The sequence below is a fragment of the Scyliorhinus torazame genome, chromosome 15 (assembly GCF_047496885.1).
Source record: "Scyliorhinus torazame isolate Kashiwa2021f chromosome 15, sScyTor2.1, whole genome shotgun sequence".
NCBI lineage: Eukaryota > Metazoa > Chordata > Chondrichthyes > Carcharhiniformes > Scyliorhinidae > Scyliorhinus > Scyliorhinus torazame.
Genome location: NC_092721.1, coordinates 210651166 through 210671513, shown reverse-complemented (window position 1 = coordinate 210671513; position 20348 = coordinate 210651166). Strand labels below are relative to the sequence as shown.

The 20348-nt window shown below is 47.9% G+C and overlaps 1 protein-coding gene across 1 annotated transcript in view; it reads right to left on the bottom strand.

Moving 5' to 3' along the window:
- Positions 1-20348, bottom strand: part of selenoj (selenoprotein J) — a 148646-nt gene that overhangs the window by 19100 nt on the left and 109198 nt on the right.

Genomic DNA, 20348 nt, shown 5'->3' with positions numbered 1-20348 from the left:
GTGCAGTGCTAGTCCGAGGAGACAGAAGAGCTCCTATGTGACAGTGGACTGGTCCATATTTAAGAACTCAGCAACCAACTTAAATGAGTATGCCACCACCGTCACAGACTTCATCAGCAAATGTGTGGGCGGCTGTGTGCCAAAGAAAGCAGTACGTGCGTTCCCCAACCGGAAACCATGGCTCAATCGCGAGATTGACTCCCTACTGAAGGACAGATCTGAGGTGTTCAAGGCAGACGGCCCTGACCTATACACGAAATCCAGATACGACCTCCACAAAGCCATCCGAGATGCCAAGCGAGAATATCAGACCAAGCTAGAGTCACAGACTACCATTATAGACTCTCGGCGGTATCTCCTGCAGCAGCACACCCCTCCCCAATGAACTCAATGCATTCCATACTCTATTCGAGGAGGAAACCATCAATCCGATGTCGAGTGCCCCAGCAGCTCATAACACACCCAGACCCACCATCACAGCTTCCAAAGTCAGATCGGCTTTCCTGAAAGTGAACCCTCGGAAGGCGATGAGCCGTGCACTCAGAGCCTGCGCGGACCAGCTGGCAGATGTGTTCGCGGACATCTTTAACCTGTCTCTACTCCACTCCGAGGTCCCCACCTGCTTCAAGAAGACCACCATCATACCGGTGTCAAAGAAGAACCAGGCAACGTGCCTCAATGACTACCGTCCGGTGGCCCTGACATCAGTCGTAATGAAGTGCTTCGAGAGGTTGGTCATGAAGCGCATCACCTCCATACTCCCAGAACGCCTTGATCCACTGCAATTCGCATACCGCTGCAACCGGTCCACATCAGACACCATTTCCCTGGCCCTACACTCATCCCCAGAGCATCTCGACAACAAGGACGCCTACATCAGACTCCTATTTATTGACTACAGTACCACCTTCAACACCATAATCCCAGCCAAGCTCATATCAAAGCCCCAAAACCTAAGACTTGGCTCCTCCCTCTGTGGTCTGTGGGTTAGAAAGTCGAAGACCCAGTCGCAATCAGTAAGAATGAACAACAACACCTCCTCCACAATAGTCCTCAATACCAGGGTCCCGCAAGGCTACGTACTTATCATAGATTATCATAGAATTTACAGCGCAGAAGGAGGCCATTCGGCCCATCGAGTCCGCACCGGCTCTTGGAAAGAGCACCCTACCCAAGGTCAACACCTCTACCCTATCCCCATAACCCAGCAACCCCACCCAACACTAAGGGCAATTTTGTACACTAAGGGCAATTTATCATGGCCAATCCACCTAACCTGCACATCTTTGGACTGTGGGAGGAAACTGGAGCACCCGGAGGAAACCCACGCACACACGGGGAGGATGTGCAGACTCCGCACAGACAGTGACCCAAGCCGGAATCGAACCTGGGACCCTGGAGCTGTGAAGCAATTGTGCTATCCACAATGCTACCGTGCTGCCCCCTACTATACTCCCCGTACACATACGACTGCGTGGCAAAATTTGGTTCCAACTCCAACTGCAGCATGGTAGCACAGTGATTAGCACTGTGGCTTCACATGGGTCCATGAGATTCACAACCTCCATGGGTCTACTCCCCCCCCCCCCCCCCCCCCCCCCCCCCCCCGTCTGTTTCATAAAACCCTTCAATTCCTAGGCCGCAGCCAGCCTCCTCCCTGTCCTGGAATTTGACCAGTCCAATTCCGGATCAATGACTGTGGTAAAGTCCCCTCCCATGATCAGGTTATAGAACATAGAACGATACAGCGCAGTACAGGCCCTTCGGCCCACGATGTTGCACCGAAACAAAAGCCATCCAACCTACACTATGCCATTATCATCCATATGTTTATCCAATAAACTTTTAAATGCCCTCAATGTTGGCGAGTTCACTACTGTAGCAGGTAGGGCATTCCACGGCCTCACTACTCTTTGCGTAAAGAACCTACCTCTGACCTCTGTCCTATATCTATTACCCCTCAGTTTAAAGCTATGTCCCCTCGTGCCAGCCATTTCCATCCGCGGGAGAAGGCTCTCACTGTCCACCCTATCTAACCCCCTGATCATTTTGTATGCCTCTATTAAGTCTCCTCTAAACCTTCTTCTCTCCAACGAAAACAACCTCAAGTCCATCAGCCTTTCCTCATAAGATTTTCCCTCCATACCAGGCAACATCCTGGTAAATCTCCTCTGCACCCGCTCCAAAGCCTCCACGTCCTTCCTATAATGCGGTGACCAGAACTGTACGCAATACTCCAAATGCGGCCGTACCAGAGTTCTGTACAGCTGCAACATGACCTCCTGACTCCGGAACTCAATCCCTCTACCAATAAAGGCCAACACTCCATAGGCCTTTTTCACAACCCTATCAACCTGGGTGGCAACTTTCAGTGATCTATGTACATGGACACCTAGATCCCTCTGCTCATCCACACTTCCAAGAACTTTACCATTAGCCAAATATTCCGCATTCCTGTTATTCCTTCCAAAGTGAATCACCTCACACTTCTCTACATTAAACTCCATTTGCCACCTCTCAGCCCAGCTCTGCAGCTTATCTATATCCCTCTGTAACCTGCTACATCCTTCCACACTATCGACAACACCACCGACTTTAGTATCGTCTGCAAATTTACTCACCCACCCTTCTGCGCCTTCCTCTAGGTCATTGATAAAAATGACAAACAGCAACGGCCCCAGAACAGATCCTTGTGGTACTCCACTTGTAACTGAACTCCATTCTGAACATTTTCCCATCAACCACCACCCTCTGTCTTCTTTCAGCTAGCCAATTTCTGATCCACATCTCTAAATCACCCTCAATCCCCAGCCTCTGTATTTTCAAAGAACTCAATAAGGTTTGTGAGGCATGACCTACCCTTCACAAAGCCATGCTGACTATCCCTGATCATATTATTCCTATCTAGATGATTATAAATCTTGTCTCTTATAATCCCCTCCAAGACTTTACCCACTACAGACGTGAGGCTCACCAGTCTATAGTTGCCGGGGTTGTCTCTGCTCCCCTTTTTGAACAAAGGGACCACATTTGCTATCCTCCAGTCCTCTGGCACTATTCCTGTAGCCAATGATGACATAAAAATCAAAGCCAGAGGTCCAGCAATCTCTTCCCTGGCCTCCCAGAGAATCCTAGGATAAATCCCATCAGGCCCCGGGGACTTATCTATTTTCAGCCTGTCCAGAATTGCCAACACCTCTTCCCTACGTACCTCAATGCCATCTATTCTATTAGCCTGGGTCTCAGCATTCTCCTCCACAACATTATCTTTTTCCTGAGTGAATACTGACGAAAAATATTCATTTAGTATCTCGCCTATCTCATCAGACTCCACACACAACTTCCCATCCCTGTCCTTGACTGGTCCTACTCTTTCCCTAGTCATTCGCTTATTCCTGACATACCTATAGAAAGCTTTTGGGTTTTCCTTGATCCTACCTGCCAAATACTTCTCATGTCCCCTCCTTGCTCGTCTTAGCTCTCTCTTTAGATCCTTCCTCGCTACCTTGTAACTATCCATCGCCCCAACCGAAACTTCACACTTCATCTTCACATAGGCCTCCTTCTTCCTCTTAACAAGAGATTCCACTTCCTTGGTAAACCACGGTTCCCTCGCTCGACGCCTTCCTCCCTGCCTGACCGGTACATACTTATCAAGAACACGCAGTAGCTGATCCTTGAACAAGCTCCACTTATCCAGTGTGCCCAACACTTGCAGCCTACTTCTCCACCTTATCCCCCCCAAGTCACGTCTAATGGCATCATAATTGCCCTTCCCCCAGCTATAACTCTTGCCCTGCGGTGTATACTTATCCCTTTCTATCATTAACGTAAACGTCACCGAATTGTGGTCACTGTCCCCAAAGTGCTCTCCTACCTCCAAATCCAACACCTGGCCTGGTTCATTACCCAAAACCAAATCCAACGTGGCCTCGCCTCTTGTTGGCCTGTCAACATATTGTGTCAGGAAACCCTCCTGCACACACTGTACAAAAAACGACCCATCTAATGTACTCGAACTATATCTTTTCCAGTCAATATTTGGAAAGTTAAAGTCTCCCATAATAACTACCCTGTTACTTTCGCTCTTATCCAGGATCATCCTCGCCATCCTTTCCTCTACATCCCTAGAACTATTTGGAGGCCTATAGAAGACTCCCAACAGGGTGACCTCTCCTTTCATGTCTCTAACCTCAGCCCATACTACCTCGGAAGATGAGTCCCCATCTAGCATCCTCTCCGCCACCGTAATACTGCTCTTGACTAGCAGCGCCACACCTCCCCCTCTTTTGCCTCCTTCTCTGAGCTTACTAAAACACCTAAACCCCGAAACCTGCAACATACATTCCTGTCCCTGCTCTATCCATGTCTCCGAAATGGCCACAACATCGAAGTCCCAGGTACCAACCCATGCTGCCAGTTCCCCTACCTTGTTTCGTATACTCCTGGCATTGAAGTAGACACACTTCAAACCACCTACCTGAACACTGGCCCCCTCCTGCGACGTCAAATCTGTGCTCCTGACCTCTATACTCTCATTCTCCCTTACCCTAAAACTACAATCCAGGTTCCCATGCCCCTGCTGCATTAGTTTAAACCCCCCCAAAGAGCACTAACAAATCTCCCCCCCAGGATATTTGTGCCCCTCAGGTTCAGATGTAGACCATCCTGTCTGCAGAGGTCCCACCTTCCCCAGAAAGAGCCCCAGTTATCCAGAAATCTGAATCCCTCCCGCCTGCACCATCCCTGTAGCCACGTGTTTAATTGCTCTCTCTCCCTATTCCTCATCTCACTATCACGTGGCACGGGCAACAACCCAGAGATAACAACTCTGTTTGTTCTAGTTCTGAGCTTCCATCCTAGCTCCCTGAAAGCCTGCCTGACATCCTTGTCCCCTTTCCTACCTATGTCGTTAGTGCCAATGTGGACCACGACTTGGGGCTGCTCCCCCTCCCCCCCCCCCCAAGGACCCGGAAAACACGATCCGAGACATCACGTACCCTTGCACCTGGGAGGCAACATACCAAACGTGAGTCTCTCACGCTCCCACAAAATCTCCTATCTGTGCCCCTGACTATCGAGTCCCCAATTACTAATGCTCTGCTCCTCTCCCCCCTTCCCTTCTGAGCAACAGGGACAGACTCCGTGCCAGAGGCCCGTACCCCATGGCTCTCAGTCTGGGATCTTACCTAACACCCGCCTCATAAATTTCACGTCATCCCAATTCGGAGCATATATGTTCACGAGTACCACTCGCACCCCCTCCAGCTTCCCACTCACCATTATGTACCTACCCCGCTTGTCTGACACGATTCTCCCTGCCTCGAATGCCACTAGTTTGTTGATCAAGATCGCTACCCCCCTGGTCTTTGAGTCCAGCCCAGAGTGGAACACTTGGCCACCCACCCCTTCCCCAATCCCGTCTGGTCTGTAACCTTTAGGGTGTGCCTCTGATAGCATTGCCATGTCCGCCTTCAGCCCCCTCAAATGCGCAAACACGCGAGCCCTCTTGACCGGCCCATTCAACCCTCTGACGGTCCATGTAATCCGCCTGGTCGGGGGGCTTACTGCCCACCCCCCCTGCCGACTAGCCATCACCCTTTTTAGGCCAGCCTCTGGCTTGCGCCCTCCGCCTCCTCCAGCCCCCCCTCGGGCATTTGCCGTTCCCGATCTCCCATTTGTCCCCTAGTAACAGTTCCTCCCCAGTCAGCGAAGCAGCCCCCCCCCCGCCCGCCCCCCCCAGCAACAATACTAGAAACCCAACCCCCAAGTCAAGCTCCAGCTTAACACCTGCTTGCCCCCCACTGCGCTTCCAAGACCCATGCTGATTTGATGGCACCAAGCAGTCTGCCTCCCCATTGTTCTCTCCCCTCCCCCCACTTGAACAAACATATTAAGAACATCACATTTCCAAGTAAACAAACATCAGAAAAAACAGAGAAGAAACTGCCACTTTCGCAAAAAAAAACACCCAAAAACAGAACCAGCCACAAAGATCACCCCCCCTCTAACCAGCTCCCTGCAAACCAAAGTTACCGTTAGCCATCCAAACAGCCCCTTATTACACATAACACTACTTATACTTATACAGCCCAGCACATCAAATCGCCACCACAGTACTCTCCAAGGCTAGTTCACCTCCAGCCTCTTCTTTAATAAAAGTCCATACTTGGTCTGGTGTTTCGAAGTAGAAGTTCCGTTCCTCATGTGTGACCCACAGACGGGCTGGGTACAGCATCCCGAACTTCACCCCCTTCTTAAAGAGGGCTGTTTTTGCCCGATTAAACCCAGCTTGCCTCTTTGCCAAATCCGCGCCCAGGTCCTGATAAATGCGCAGCTCACAATTCTCCCATTTGCTGCTCCGTTCATTCTTGGCCCACCGCAGAACGTGTTCCTTGTCCAGGAATCGGTGTAAGCGGACCACCATCGCCCTCGGCGGCTCGTTCGCTCGGGGCTGCTTCGCGAGGGCTCTGTGCGCTCTGTCCACTTCCAGGGACCGAGGAACGCCTCAGCTCCCATCACCTTCTCCAGCATGTCTGGCACATAGGCCTTCGCATCCGATCCCTCACTGCCTTCAGGAAGGCCGACGATTCTCAGGTTCTGCCTCCAGGACCTGTTCTCCAGGTCCTCCAGCTTCTCCTGCATTCTTCTCTGGCGGTCGTTCATCATCCCCACCTTGGTCTCCAGCACGGTTATCTACTCCTCGTGCTCGGACACCTTTTTCTCCACCTCCTGGATCGCACGTCCATGGATTTCCTGATTCTGCACCACCTGATCAATCGAAGCCTTGATCGAAAAAACTTCACCAGCTGCTCCGTCGACCACTGCGCGTCTCCCCGTGGCCTACCTCTCCGCCATGCTTTCCCGTGTTGCCAGCTCTGCTCGCGTCTCCCTTATAGGACTTTGTCGTCTCACACGGCCACTTCTGGCCCAATTCTCCGGACACCGGAGGGGGATTTCTCTTCGCTGTCTCACTCTTCACCGATTTATCCCATAAAATCCGGGAAAAAACGGGGGGAAAAGGCCCAAAAGTCCGTCACAGGCGGGAGCTATCAAATGTGCGACCTACTCCTCCATGGCCACCAGCAGAAGTCCAGAAAAATACTTTTCACTATTCCTTGGTACACGTGACAATAAACAAAATCCAAATCCAAATTCTACACTCCCCCACCATCCGGAACATTCTTTCTGAATCTGCCCTGTCTCATCCTGTTAGAATTTTATATGTTTCTATGAGATCCCCTCTCACTCTTCTAAACTTCAATAAAGAAAATCCCAATCTTATGAGGAAGCGGTGGCGTGGTATTGTCACTGGATTAATAATCCAGAGACTCAGTACTCCTCTGGGGTCCCAGGTTCAAATCCCACTGATGGTGAAATTTGAATTCAATAAAAATCTGGCGATGACCATGAATCATAGAATTTACAGTGCAGAAGGAGGCCCTTTGGCCCATCGAGTCTGCACCGGCCCTTGGAAAGAGCACCCTACCCAAGCCCACACCTCCACCTTATCCCTACACCTCCACCCTGTTTGGATACTAAGGGGCAATTTAGCATGGCCAATCCACCTAACCTGCACGCAGAAGCTGTTTAGCACATGGCTAAATCGCTGGCTTTGAAATCAGACCAAGGCAGGCCAGCAGCGCGGTTCAATTCCCGTATCAGCCTCCCCGAACAGGCGCCGGACCATAAGAACTGGGAGCAGGAGTCGGCCATCTGGCCCCTCAGGCCTGCTCCATCATTCAATGAGATCATGGCTGATCTTTTGTGGACTCAGCTCCACTTTCCGGCCCGAACACCATAACCCTTAATCCCTTTATTCTTCAAAAAACTGTCTATCTTTATCTTAAAAACATTTAATGAAGGAGCCTCTACTGCTTCACTGGGCAAGGAATTCCATAGATTCACAACCCTTTGGGTGAAGAAGTTCCTCCTAAACTCAGTCCGAAATCTACTTCCCCTTATTTTGAGGCTATGCCCCCTAGTTCTGCTTTCACCCGCCAGTGGAAACAACCTGCCCGCATCTATCCTACCTATTCCCTTCATAATTTTATATGTTTCTATAAGATTCCCCCTCATCCTTCTAAATTCCAACGAGTACAGTCCCAGTCTACTCAACCTCTCCTCGTAATCCAGCCCCTTCAGCTCTGGCATTAACCTAGTGAATCTCCTCTGCACACCCTCCAGTGCCAGTACGTCCTTTCTCAAGTAAGGAGACCAAAACTGAGCACAATACTCCAGGTGTGGCCTCACTAACACCTTATACAATTACAGCAGAACCTCCCTAGTCTTAAACTCCATCCCTCTAGCAATAAGGACAAAATTCCATTTGCCTTCTTAATCACCTGTTGCACCTGTAAACCAACTTTTTGCGACTCATGCACTAGCACACCCAGGTCTCTCTGCACAGCAGTATGTTTTAATATTTTATCATTTAAATAATAATCCCTTTTGCTGTTATTCCTACCAAAATGGATAACCTCACATTTGTCAACATTGTATTCCATCTGCCAGACCCTAGCCCATTCACTTAGCCTATCCAAATCCCTCTGCAGACTTCCAGTATCCTCTGCACTTTTTGCTTTACCACTCATCTTAGTGTCGTCTGCAAACTTGGACACATTGCCCTTGGTCCCCAACTCCAAATCATCTGTGTAAATTGTGAACAGTTGTGGGCCCAACACTGATCCCTGAGGGACACCACTAGCTACTGATTGCCAACCAGAGAAACACCCATTAATCCCTACGCTTTGCTTTCTATTAATTAACCAATCCTCTATGCATGCTACTACTTTCCCCTTAATGCCATGCATCTTTATCTTATGCAGCAACCTTTTGTGTGGCACCTTGTCAAAGGCTTTCTGGAAATCCAGATATACCACATCCATTGGCTCCCCGTTATCTACCGCACTAGTAATGTCCTCAAAAAATTCCACTAAATTAGTTAGGCACGACCTGCCCTTTATGAACCCATGCTGCGTCTGCCCAATGGGACAATTTCCATCCAGATGCCTCGCTATTTTTTCCTTGATGATAGATTCCAGCATCTTCCCTACTACCGAAGTTAAGCTCACAGGCCTATAATTACCCGCTTTCTGCCTACCTCCTTTTTTAAACAGTGGTGTCACGTTTGCTAATTTCCAATCCGCCGGGACCACACCAGAGTCTAGTGAATTTTGGTAAATTATCACTAGTGCATTTGCAATTTCCCTAGCCATCTCTTTTAGCACTCTGGGATGTATTCCATCAGGGCCAGGAGGCTTGTCTACCTTTAGCCCCATTAGCTTGCCCATCACTACCTCCTTGGTGATAACAATCCTCTCAAGGTCCTCACCTGTCATTGCTTCATTTCCATCAGTCACTGGCATGTTATTTGTGTCTTCCACTGTGAAGACCGACCCAAAAAACCTGTTCAGTTCCTCAGCCATTTCCTCATCTCCCATGATTAAATCTCCCTTCTCATCCTCTAAAGGACCAATATTTACCTTAGCCACACTTTTTTGTTTTATATATTTGTAGAAACTTTTACTATCTGTTTTTATATTATGAGCAAGTTTACTCTCATAATCTATCTTACTCTTCTTTATAGCTTTTTTAGTAGCTTTCTGTTGCCCCCTAAAGATTTCCCCGTCCTCTAGTCTCCCACTGATCTTTGCTACTTTATGCTTTTTCCTTCAATTTGATACTTTCCCTTATTTCCTTAGATATCCACGGTCGATTTTCCCTCTTTTTACCGACCTTCCTTTTTGTTGGTATAAACCTTTGCTGAACACTGTGAAAAATCGCTTGGAAGGTTCTCCACTGTTCCTCAACTGTTTCACCATAAAGTCTTTGCTCCCAGTCTACCTTAGCTAGTTCTTCTCTCATCCCATTGTAATCTCCTTTGCTTAAGCACAAAACACTAGTGCTTGATTTTACCTTCTCACCCTCCATCTGTATTTTAAATTCCACCATATTGTGATCGCTCCTTCCGAAAGGATCCCTAACTATGAGATCCTGAATCAATCCTGTCTCATTACACAGGGCCAGATCTAGGACCGCTTGTTCCCTCGTAGGTTCCATTACATACTGTTCTTGGAAACTATCGCGGATACATTCTATAAACTCCTCCTCAAGGCTGCCTTGACCGACCTGGTTAAACCAATCGACATGTAGATTAAAATCCCCCATGATAACTGCTGTACCATTTCTACATGCATCAGTTATTTCTTTGTTTATTGCCTGCCCCACCATAATGTTACTATTTGGTGGCCTATAGACTACTCCTATCAGTGACTTTTTCGCCTTACTATTCCTGATTTCCACCCAAATGGATTCAACCTTATCCTCCATAGCACCGATGTCATCCCTTGCTGTTGCCTGGATGTCATCCTTAAATAACAGAGCTACACCACCTCCCTTACCATCCACTCTGTCCTTCCGAATAGTTTGATACCCTCGGATATTTAACTCCCAGTCGTGACCATCCTTTAACCATGTTTCAGCAATGGCCACTAAATCATAGTCATTCACGATGATTTGCGGCATCAACTCATTTACCTTATTCTGAATACTACGAGCATTCAGGTAAAGTACACTTATGTTGGCTTTTATACCTCTGTTCTGAATCTTAACACCTCGATCAGTAACCTCTCCTAAGTTATATTTCCTCTTAATCATTCTCCTAATTTTCCTTGTCGTTGAACCCATATCTTCATGTAACAACCTGCACTCTGAGCTCCCCTCAGTCACTGTACCTTGTGCTGTCGCCCTTTTTGATTTTTGACTATGGTTTCTCTACCTTACACTTTCCCCCTTACTGCCTTTTGTTTCTGTCCTTGTTTTACTACCTCCCAACTTCCTGCATCGGTTCCCATCCCCCTGCCACATTAGTTTAAACTCTCCCCAACAGCTCTAGCAAATACCCCCCACTAGGACATCGGTTCCAGTCCTGCCCAGGTGCAGACCGTCCGGTTTGTACTGGTCCCACCTCCCCCAGAACCGGTTCCAATGCCCCAGGAATTTGAATCCCTCCCTCTTGCACCATCTCTTGAGCCACGCATTCATCCTATCTATCCTGACATTCCTACTCTGACTAGCTCGTGGCACTGGTAGCAATCCTGAGTTTACGACCTTTGAGGTCCTACTTTGTAGTTTAACTCCTAACTCCCTGAATTCAGCTTGTAGGACCTTGTCCCGTTTTTTACCTACATCGTTGGTGCCTATGTGAACCACGACAGCTGGCTGTTCACCCTCCCCACCCCTCCGAGACATCCTTGACCCTTGCACCAGGGAGGCAACATACCACCCTAGAGTCTCGATTGCGTCCGCAGAACCGCCTGTCTATTCCCCTTACAATTGAGTCCCCTATCACTATAGCCCTGCCATTCTTCTTCCTGCCCAGCTGCGCAGCAGAGCCAGCCATGGTGCCATGAACCTGGCTGCTGCTGCCTTCCCCTGGTGAGCCATCTCCCTCAACAGTATCCAAAGCGGTATATCTGTTTTGCAGGGAGATGACCGCAGAGGACACTTGCACTGCCTTCCTACTCTTGCTCTGTCTTTTGGTCACCCATTTACTATCTCCCTCAGTACCTTTCACCTGCGGTGTGACCAACTCGCTAAACGTGCTATCCACGACGTCCTCAGCATCGCGGATGCTCCAAAGTGAGTCCATCCGCAGCTACATAGCCGTCAAGCGGTCTAACAGGAGCTGCAACTGGACACACTTCTTGCACGTGAAGGAGCCAGGGACAGTGGACGTGTCCCTGAGCTCCCACATCGAACACGAGGTGCATGACACGGGTCTGAGATCTCCTGCCATGTCTTAAACCTTCGGTAAACTTCAACAATTACAATTTCCCCCAAAACATATTTAAAAAAAAAATAAACAACGAAGAAAAAAATAAATAAATATACCAATGAAAAGAAAAAGAAAACAGAAACGCTACTTACCAGTCACTTTCCAGGGATAAAAAGCACCTCCTCCCCACCCAGCTTCCAATTCCCACCTAACTGTGAAGCAACAGTGCTAACCACTGTGCTGCCCATTGCTGATTGTGGTAAAAACCCACCTGGTTCAGGTCCTTTAGGGAAGGAAATCTGCCGTCCTTACCCGGTCTGGCCTACATCTGACTCCAGACCCACAGGTTGACTTTTGTTGAAATTTTTAAAAAATGTTTAAAAAAAATAAATTTTGAGTACCCAATTTTTTTTCTCCAATTAATGGGCAATTTAGCGTGGCCAATTCACCTACCCTGCACATCCTTTTGGGTTGTGGGGGTGAGACCCACGCAGATATGGGGAGAATGTGCAAAATCCATACGGACAATGACCTGGGTCCACAAGACCATAAGACCGATCTGGGATCGAACCCGGGTCCTCGGCACTGTGAGGCAGCAGTGCTAACCAAATGTAATTGACTCTTAACTACCCCTCAAGAGCAATTAATAATAATAATTGCTTATTGTCACAAATAGACTTCAATGAAGTTACTGTGAAGAGCCCCTAGTCGCCACATTCCGGCACCTGTTCAAAGAACAAAGAAACGTACAGCACAGGAACAGGCCCTTCGGCCCTCCAAGCCCGTGCCGACCATGCTGCCCGACTAAACTACAATCTTCTACACTTCCTGGGACCGTATCCCTCTATTCCCATCCTATTCGTGTATTTGTCAAGATGCCCCTTAAATGTCACTATCGTCCCTGCCTCCACTACCTCCTCCGGTAGTGAGTTCCAGGCACCCACTACCCTCTGCGTAAAAAACTTGCCTCGTACATCTACTCTAAACCTTGCCCCTCGCACCTTAAAGCTATGCCCCCTAGTAATTGACCCCTCTACCCTGGGGAAAAGCCTCTGACTATCCACTCTGTCTATGCCCCTCATAATTTTGTATACCTCTATCAGGTCGCCCCTCAACCTCCGTCGTTCCAGTGAGAACAAACCGAGTTTATTCAATCGCTCCTCATAGCTAATGCCCTCCATACCAGGCAACATTCTGGTAAATCTCTTCTGCACCCTCTCTAAAGCCTCCACATCCTTCTGGTAGTGTGGCGACCAGAATTGAACACTATACTCCAAGTAATGTTCGGGGAGGCTGGTACAGGAATTGAACCCGCGCTGCTGGCCTTGTTCTGCATTACATCCACTGTGCTAAACCAGCTCCTGATGGGCAATTAGTGATGGGCAGTAAATGCTGGCACAGCCTGCGACGCCATGAACGAATAAAAAAAAACGATTTAGTCTCTCTGCATAGGACAGTCCCTCCATCCCTCCATCCCAGGAATCAGTCTGGTAAACCTTCGCTGCGCTCCCTCCACAGCAAGAACATCCTTCCTCAGAGAGGGAGACCAAAACTGCGCACAATACTCCAGGTGTGGCCTCACCTGTAGAATCCGATGGGCGAGAAACTAATAGGACGCAGGGTAGGATTCAGAGTAAGAGATTTATTAAGATACACAACTAAATTCCCAAGCCCCAAAGGGTCACCCTCCCCGTCCTGCACCCAGGTCATGGTTTTTATACTGTGGAGTCTTTCCTGTAAAGATGAAAGCTCCCCCCTCCCCCCCAAATTACCGGCGGAGTTCATACTCATTCTGAGTTAATGTGAATCAGATGGTGCACTTACTCCCCAGAAGGTCATAACACCACCAATGCCCTACACAATTGCAGTGAAACATCCCTATCCCTATACTCAAATCCTCTCGCTATGAAGGTGTAGAAGCCAGGTATTTCGAATACAACTAGTATAGGTAAAAGATAGCTGTTTAAGCATAAATGTTGAGCCCCAGTTTTAATACCCATTTATACAGCATAATTCACTTTTACTGAAGTCCGTTGTTCTGGCAAATGCATATTTTCAAAGACAGTATGACATTAAAAAAAGCACAGTCGCAAGATAATTTGACACTGTCTTGTGCTAATTGTCAAGGTCAAGGGATTGAATACACAGCAACATGAAGGCACCATTGTTCACAATGCAGATAACAGCTGGGTCAGAAAAGCTGATGTTGCACATTGAAGATGGACGGCTTGCCATCAAATCAAATGTGTTTGAGTCTAACCCAAACCAATTAGGATTATATTGGGGTGTGATTAGATGACTTAAGACAGATATGAAAGTGTATAACTGAAAAGTTTCTCCCGGCCATTTTAGGTTAGGTTTGGGGGTTCTGTCAGCCTAACAGTCTGTGTCAGTGATGTTAGTCCACTTTTGACTTTGAGTTTGAGTTTAGCTGAAGATTAGCTTTCTCTCTCTTTTCATGTTTCATTGCCAGACTTTGACCTTTAAAAAGTTACTTTCGAGCTGTCTGCCTAAGCAAAGAAAGATAATGTCTGTAATTCTCTGAAAGCTTCGAATTGTCTACGAATTGCCTTTTAAATGACTTTCAAATTGTAATCAAGCGACTACAAATAAAACAATTCTTTTTGGCACCTGAGGAGTTTATACTGCAAATTTCTGCTGAGTTCCAGTATTCGCAAAGTGCTACTGATAACCGAATAGCAGAGATTATATAAATTCCTTCAACTTTACACAGTCGAATAATACAAGGAATCAAACAACTTAACACAGTCTACAAATAGTACAAATCTTACAACTTGTCGTATTGCGCCAGGACTTGATTCATCAACTAAGCTTCCCCCAAACTTGGCGTAGTTCGACAGGTTAAGATTCCCATAAATTTAAGATTCCTTCAGAAGGCCAACATACCATTTGCCTTCTTTACTGCCTGCTGTACCTGCGCACTTACTTTTAGTGACAGATGCACGAGGACACCAAGATCTCGCTGAGTATCCACCTCTCTCAATTTGCACACATTAAAATAATAATCTGCCTTCCTATTTTTGCTACCGAAGCGGATAACCCCACATTTATCCACATTATACTGCATGTGCCCACTCACTCAGCCGGCCCAAATCCCACTGAAGCATCTCTGCATCCTCCTCTCAGCTCACCCTCCCAACCAACTTTATATCTGCATATTTGAAGATAATACATTTAATTCCCTTGTCCAAATCATTAATATACATTGTGAACAGTTGGGGTTAATATATAATGTAAACATTGCCTGGGAGATAACCGATAGAACAAACAGTAAGCAAGAAGATCATTATCGAGGGAGGAGTAAGTTATGTGCTTGTCGTTCTATTTCAAGCAGGGCTGAAATTTAAATTTCGAACAATCTGACCACAGAGCAGAGACCACCTCTATACAGCAGAGAACACCTCTATACAGCAGAGAACACCTCTATACAGCAGAGAACACCTCTATACAGCAGAGAACACCTCTATACAGCAGAGAACACCTCTATACAGCAGAGAACACCTCTATACAGCAGAGAACACCTCTATACAGCAGAGAACACCTCTATACAGCAGAGAACACCTCTATACAGCAGAGAACACCTCTATACAGCAGAGAACACCTCTATACAGCAGAGAACACCTCTATACAGCAGAGAACACCTCTATACAGCAGAGAACACCTCTATACAGCAGAGAACACCTCTATACAGCAGAGAACACCTCTATACAGCAGAGAACACCTCTATACAGCAGAGAACACCTCTATACAGCAGGGAACACCTCTATACAGCAGAGAACACCTCTATACAGCAGAGAACACCTCTATACAGCAGAGAACACCTCTATACAGCAGAGAACACCTCTATACAGCAGAGACCACCTCTATACAGCAGAGACCACCTCTATACAGCAGAGACCACCTCTATACAGCAGAGACCACCTCTATACAGCAGAGACCACCTCTATACAGCAGAGAACACCTCTATACAGCAGAGACCACCTCTATACAGCAGAGACCACCTCTATACAGCAGAGAACACCTCTATACAGCAGAGAACACCTCTATACAGCAGAGAACACCTCTATACAGCAGAGAACACCTCTATACAGCAGAGAACACCTCTATACAGCAGAGAACACCTCTATACAGCAGAGAACACCTCTATACAGCAGAGAACACCTCTATACAGCAGAGAACACCTCTATACAGCAGAGAACACCTCTATACAGCAGAGAACACCTCTATACAGCAGAGAACACCTCTATACAGCAGAGAACACCTCTATACAGCAGAGAACACCTCTATACAGCAGAGAACACCTCTATACAGCAGAGAACACCTCTATACAGCAGAGAACACCTCTATACAGCAGAGAACACCTCTATACAGCAGAGAACACCTCTATACAGCAGAGAACATCTCTATACAGCAGAGAACATCTCTATACAGCAGAGAACATCTCTATACAGCAGAGACCACCTCTATACAGCAGAGTTTAAAACTTTGTTAACTGAAGGACTCCTCAAATTGAGTTGAATCTCTGAAATAGCCAAGCTGAGAAAAATGAGAGAGGGTGCGTGAGAGAGTTTTAGAGTCATGGTTTACAGCATGAAAACAGGCCCTTCTGCCCAGCTTGTCCGTGCCGCCCAGTTTTACCACTAAATTAGTCCCAATTGCCCTCATTTGGTCCATATCCTTCTATACCCATCTTCCCCTTATAACTGTCTGAATGCTTTTTAAAAGACATATGATGTGGAGATGCCGGCGTTGGACTGGGGTGAGCACAGTAAGAAGTCTTACAACACCAGGTTAAAGTCCAACAGGTTGGTTTCAAATCACTAGTTTTCGGAGCGCTGCTCCTTCCTCAGGTGAACATAGAACATAGAAAATACAGCACAGAACAGGCCCTTCGGCCCACGATGTTGTGCCGAACCTTTGTCCTAGATTAATCATAGATTATCATTGAATTTACAGTGCAGAAGGAGGCCACTCGGCCCTTTGAGTCCGCACCGGCTGAATGAAGAGGTATGTTTCCAGAAACATATATATAGATAAAGTCAAAGATGCAAGACAATGCTTTGAATGCCAGCATTTGCAGGTAATTAAGTCTTTACAGATCCAGAGATCACAATTCACACCTTTTTAACTTGGGATTACCCCTATCCCTGGATCTGTGCCCTTACCAATGTCTGGTACAATTTGAACAAGACGTCCCAACTCCTGTATTCAGTGTTCTGACCAATAAAACCTAGCATGCTGAATGCCTCCTTCAGCGTCCTGTCCACCTGCGACTCCACCTTCAAGGAGCTGTGAACCTATACCCCTAGATTTCTTTGTTCTGCAACTCTCCCCAACTCCATACCATTAACTGAGTAGGTCCTGCCCTGATTCAATCTACCAAAATGCATCACCTCACATTTATCCAAATTAAACTCCATCTGCCATTCATCGGCCCACTGGCCCAAGTGATCAAGATTCCGTGGCAATCCAAGATAACCTTCTTCACTGTCCACTATGCCACCAATCACGGTGTCATCTGCAAACTTACTAACCATGCCTCCTACATTCTCATCCAAATCATAGACATAGACATAGAACATACAGTGCAGAAGGAGGCCATTCAGCCCATCGAGTCTGCACCGACCCACTTAAGCCCTCACTTCCACCCTATCCCCGTAACCCAATAACCCCTCCTAACCTTTTTTGGTCACTAAGGGCAATTTACCACGGCCAATCCACCTAACCTGCACGTCTTTGGACTGTGGGAGGAAACCGGAGCACCCGGAGGAAACCCACGCAGACACGGGGAGAACGTGCAGACTCCGCACAGACAGTGACCCAGCAGGGAATCGAACCTGGGACCCTGGCGCTGTGAAGCCACAGTGCTATCCACTTGTGCTACCGTGCTGCCCAAAATGAATAAAAGTAACAAATAACAGTGGACCCAGCACTGATCCCTGAGGCACACCGCTGGTCACAGGCCCCCAGTTTGAAAAACAACCCTCCACAACCACGAATTTTGTATCCAATTAGCTACCTCACCCTGTATTCTGAGATTTAACCTTTTGCAACAACGTACCATGCGGTACCTTGTCAAAGGCCTTGCTAAAATCCATGTAGACAACGTCGACTGCACTGCCCTCATCTACACCTTCTTGATTACCCCTTCAAAAAACGCGGTCAAATTCATGAGACATGACTTTCCCCTTTACAAAGCCATGCTGACGGTCCCTAATTAGCCCTTGCCTCTCTAAATGCCTGTAGATCCTGTCCCTCAGAATACCTTCTAACAACTTACCCACCACAGACGTTAGGCTCACCGGTCTCTCGTTCCCAGGATTTTCCCTGCAGCCCTCCTTAAACAAAGGCACAACATTTGCTACCTCCAATCTTCAGGCGCCTCTCCTGTGGCTGTCAATGATTTAAGTCAATGAGGGCATTTAAAAGTTTATTGGATAAACATATGGATGATAATGGTATAGTGTAGGTTAGATGGCTTTTTGTTTTGGTGCAACATCGTGGGCCGAAGGGCCTGTACTGCGCTGTATTGTTCTATGTTCTAAATATCTCAGCTAGGGGGCCGGCAATTTCCTCCCTAGCCTCCCACAATGTCCTGGGATAATTTCATCAGGTCCCGGGGGCTTATCTACCTTGATGCGCTTTAAGACTTCCAGCGCCTCCTTCTCTGTAATATGTACACTCCTCAAGACATCACTATTTATTTCCACAAGCTCCCTAACATCCATGTTTTTTTTCAACTGTAAATACCGATGAGAAATATTCATTTAGGATCTCAATCCCCAGCTACCCGTATCCCACAATCCCCACATACCCACCTTCTCCTCGTATCCCACAATCCCCAACTGCCCACTTTATCCCCGTATCCCACAACCCCACATACTCCTCGTATCCCTCAATTCCCACCTTCTTTCATACCCCTCAATGCCCACTGACCCACCTTCTCCCCATATCCCTCAATCCCACCCACCCACCTTCTCCCCATATCCCTCAATCCCACTGACGCACCTTCTCCCTATATAACTCAATCCCCACCTACCCACCTTCTCCCTGTATCCCTCAATCCCACTTACCGACCTTCTCCCCGCATCCCTCGATCCTAGCTACCAACCTTCTCTCTGTATCCCTCAATCCTATCTACCCATCTTCTACCCGCATCCCTCGATCCTAGCTACCAACCTTCTCTCTGTATCCCTCGATCCTAGCTACCCATATTCGCCCTGTATCCCTCAATCCTAGCTACCCATCTTCTCCCTGTATCCCTCAATCCTAGCTACCCACATTCGCCCTGTATCCCTCAATCCTAGCTACCCATCTTCTCCCTGTATCCCTCAATCCTAGCTACCCATCTTCTCCCTGTGAGAAAACATAACTTTCTTTACCCGTCAGTCTGGCCTCAATAAAACTCGTGAAGTATTTGTCGGCATAGCATTAGTTATTTTTATTCGACATGCAAGTCTGACTCGTTTCACATACACCGAGAACACCAGCAGCCTCCTGGGTCTACAGAATCGAGTGATTCTCAAGAACAAAGAAATCTCTACCAACACATTCAAATGGCATCAAGTTTCACATACACGATTCCCATAGGTCATCCTATACCCATCCTGACCTGGCCATACATCCTAATTGGCTCACTTCTCATCCCTTCCCCTGGCCTCTTATTACCCAGCATCCTTTTCTCCTCATACTCTAGACACCCCATATCCCCCTCCTTTGCCATGCTCTCTGAAATCCTTTGTCTGTGAACTAACATAAATTAGACCGGCCTATATCTACATTACAGTAACTAATATCTTTAAAGTAACTATTTTATATCACATTCGTCACCTGTATCCCTCAATCCCACCTCCCCACCTTCTCCCCATAGTCCTCAATCCCACCTCCCCACCTTCTCCCTGTATCCCTCAATCCCACCTCCCCACCTTCTCCCCGCATTCCTCAATCCCACCTACCCACCTTCTCCCCGCATCACTCAATCCCACCTACCCACCTTCTCCCCGCATCACTCAATCCCACCTCCCCACCTTCTCCCTGTATCCCTCAATCCCACCTACCCAGCTTCTCCCCGCATCCCTCAATCCCACCTACCCACCTTCTCCCCGCATCACTCAATCCCACCTCCCCACCTTCTCCCTGTATCCCTCAATCCCACCTACCCAGCTTCTCCCCGCATCCCTCAATCCCACCTACCCACCTTCTCCCCGCATCCCTCGATCCCACCTACCCACCTTCTCCCCGCATCACTCAATCCCACCTCCCCACCTTCTCCCTGTATCCCTCAATCCCACCTACCCAGCTTCTCCCCGCATCCCTCAATCCCACCTACCCACCTTCTCCCCGCATCCCTCGATCCCACCTACCCACCTTCTCCCCGCATCCCTCAATCCCACCTCCCCACCTTCTCCCTGTATCCCTCAATCCCACCTACCCACCTTCTCCCCGTATCCCTCAATCCCACCTACCCACCTTCTCCCCGCATCACTCAATCCCACCTACCCACCTTCTCCCTGTATCCCTCAATCCCACCTACCCACCTTCTCCCCGC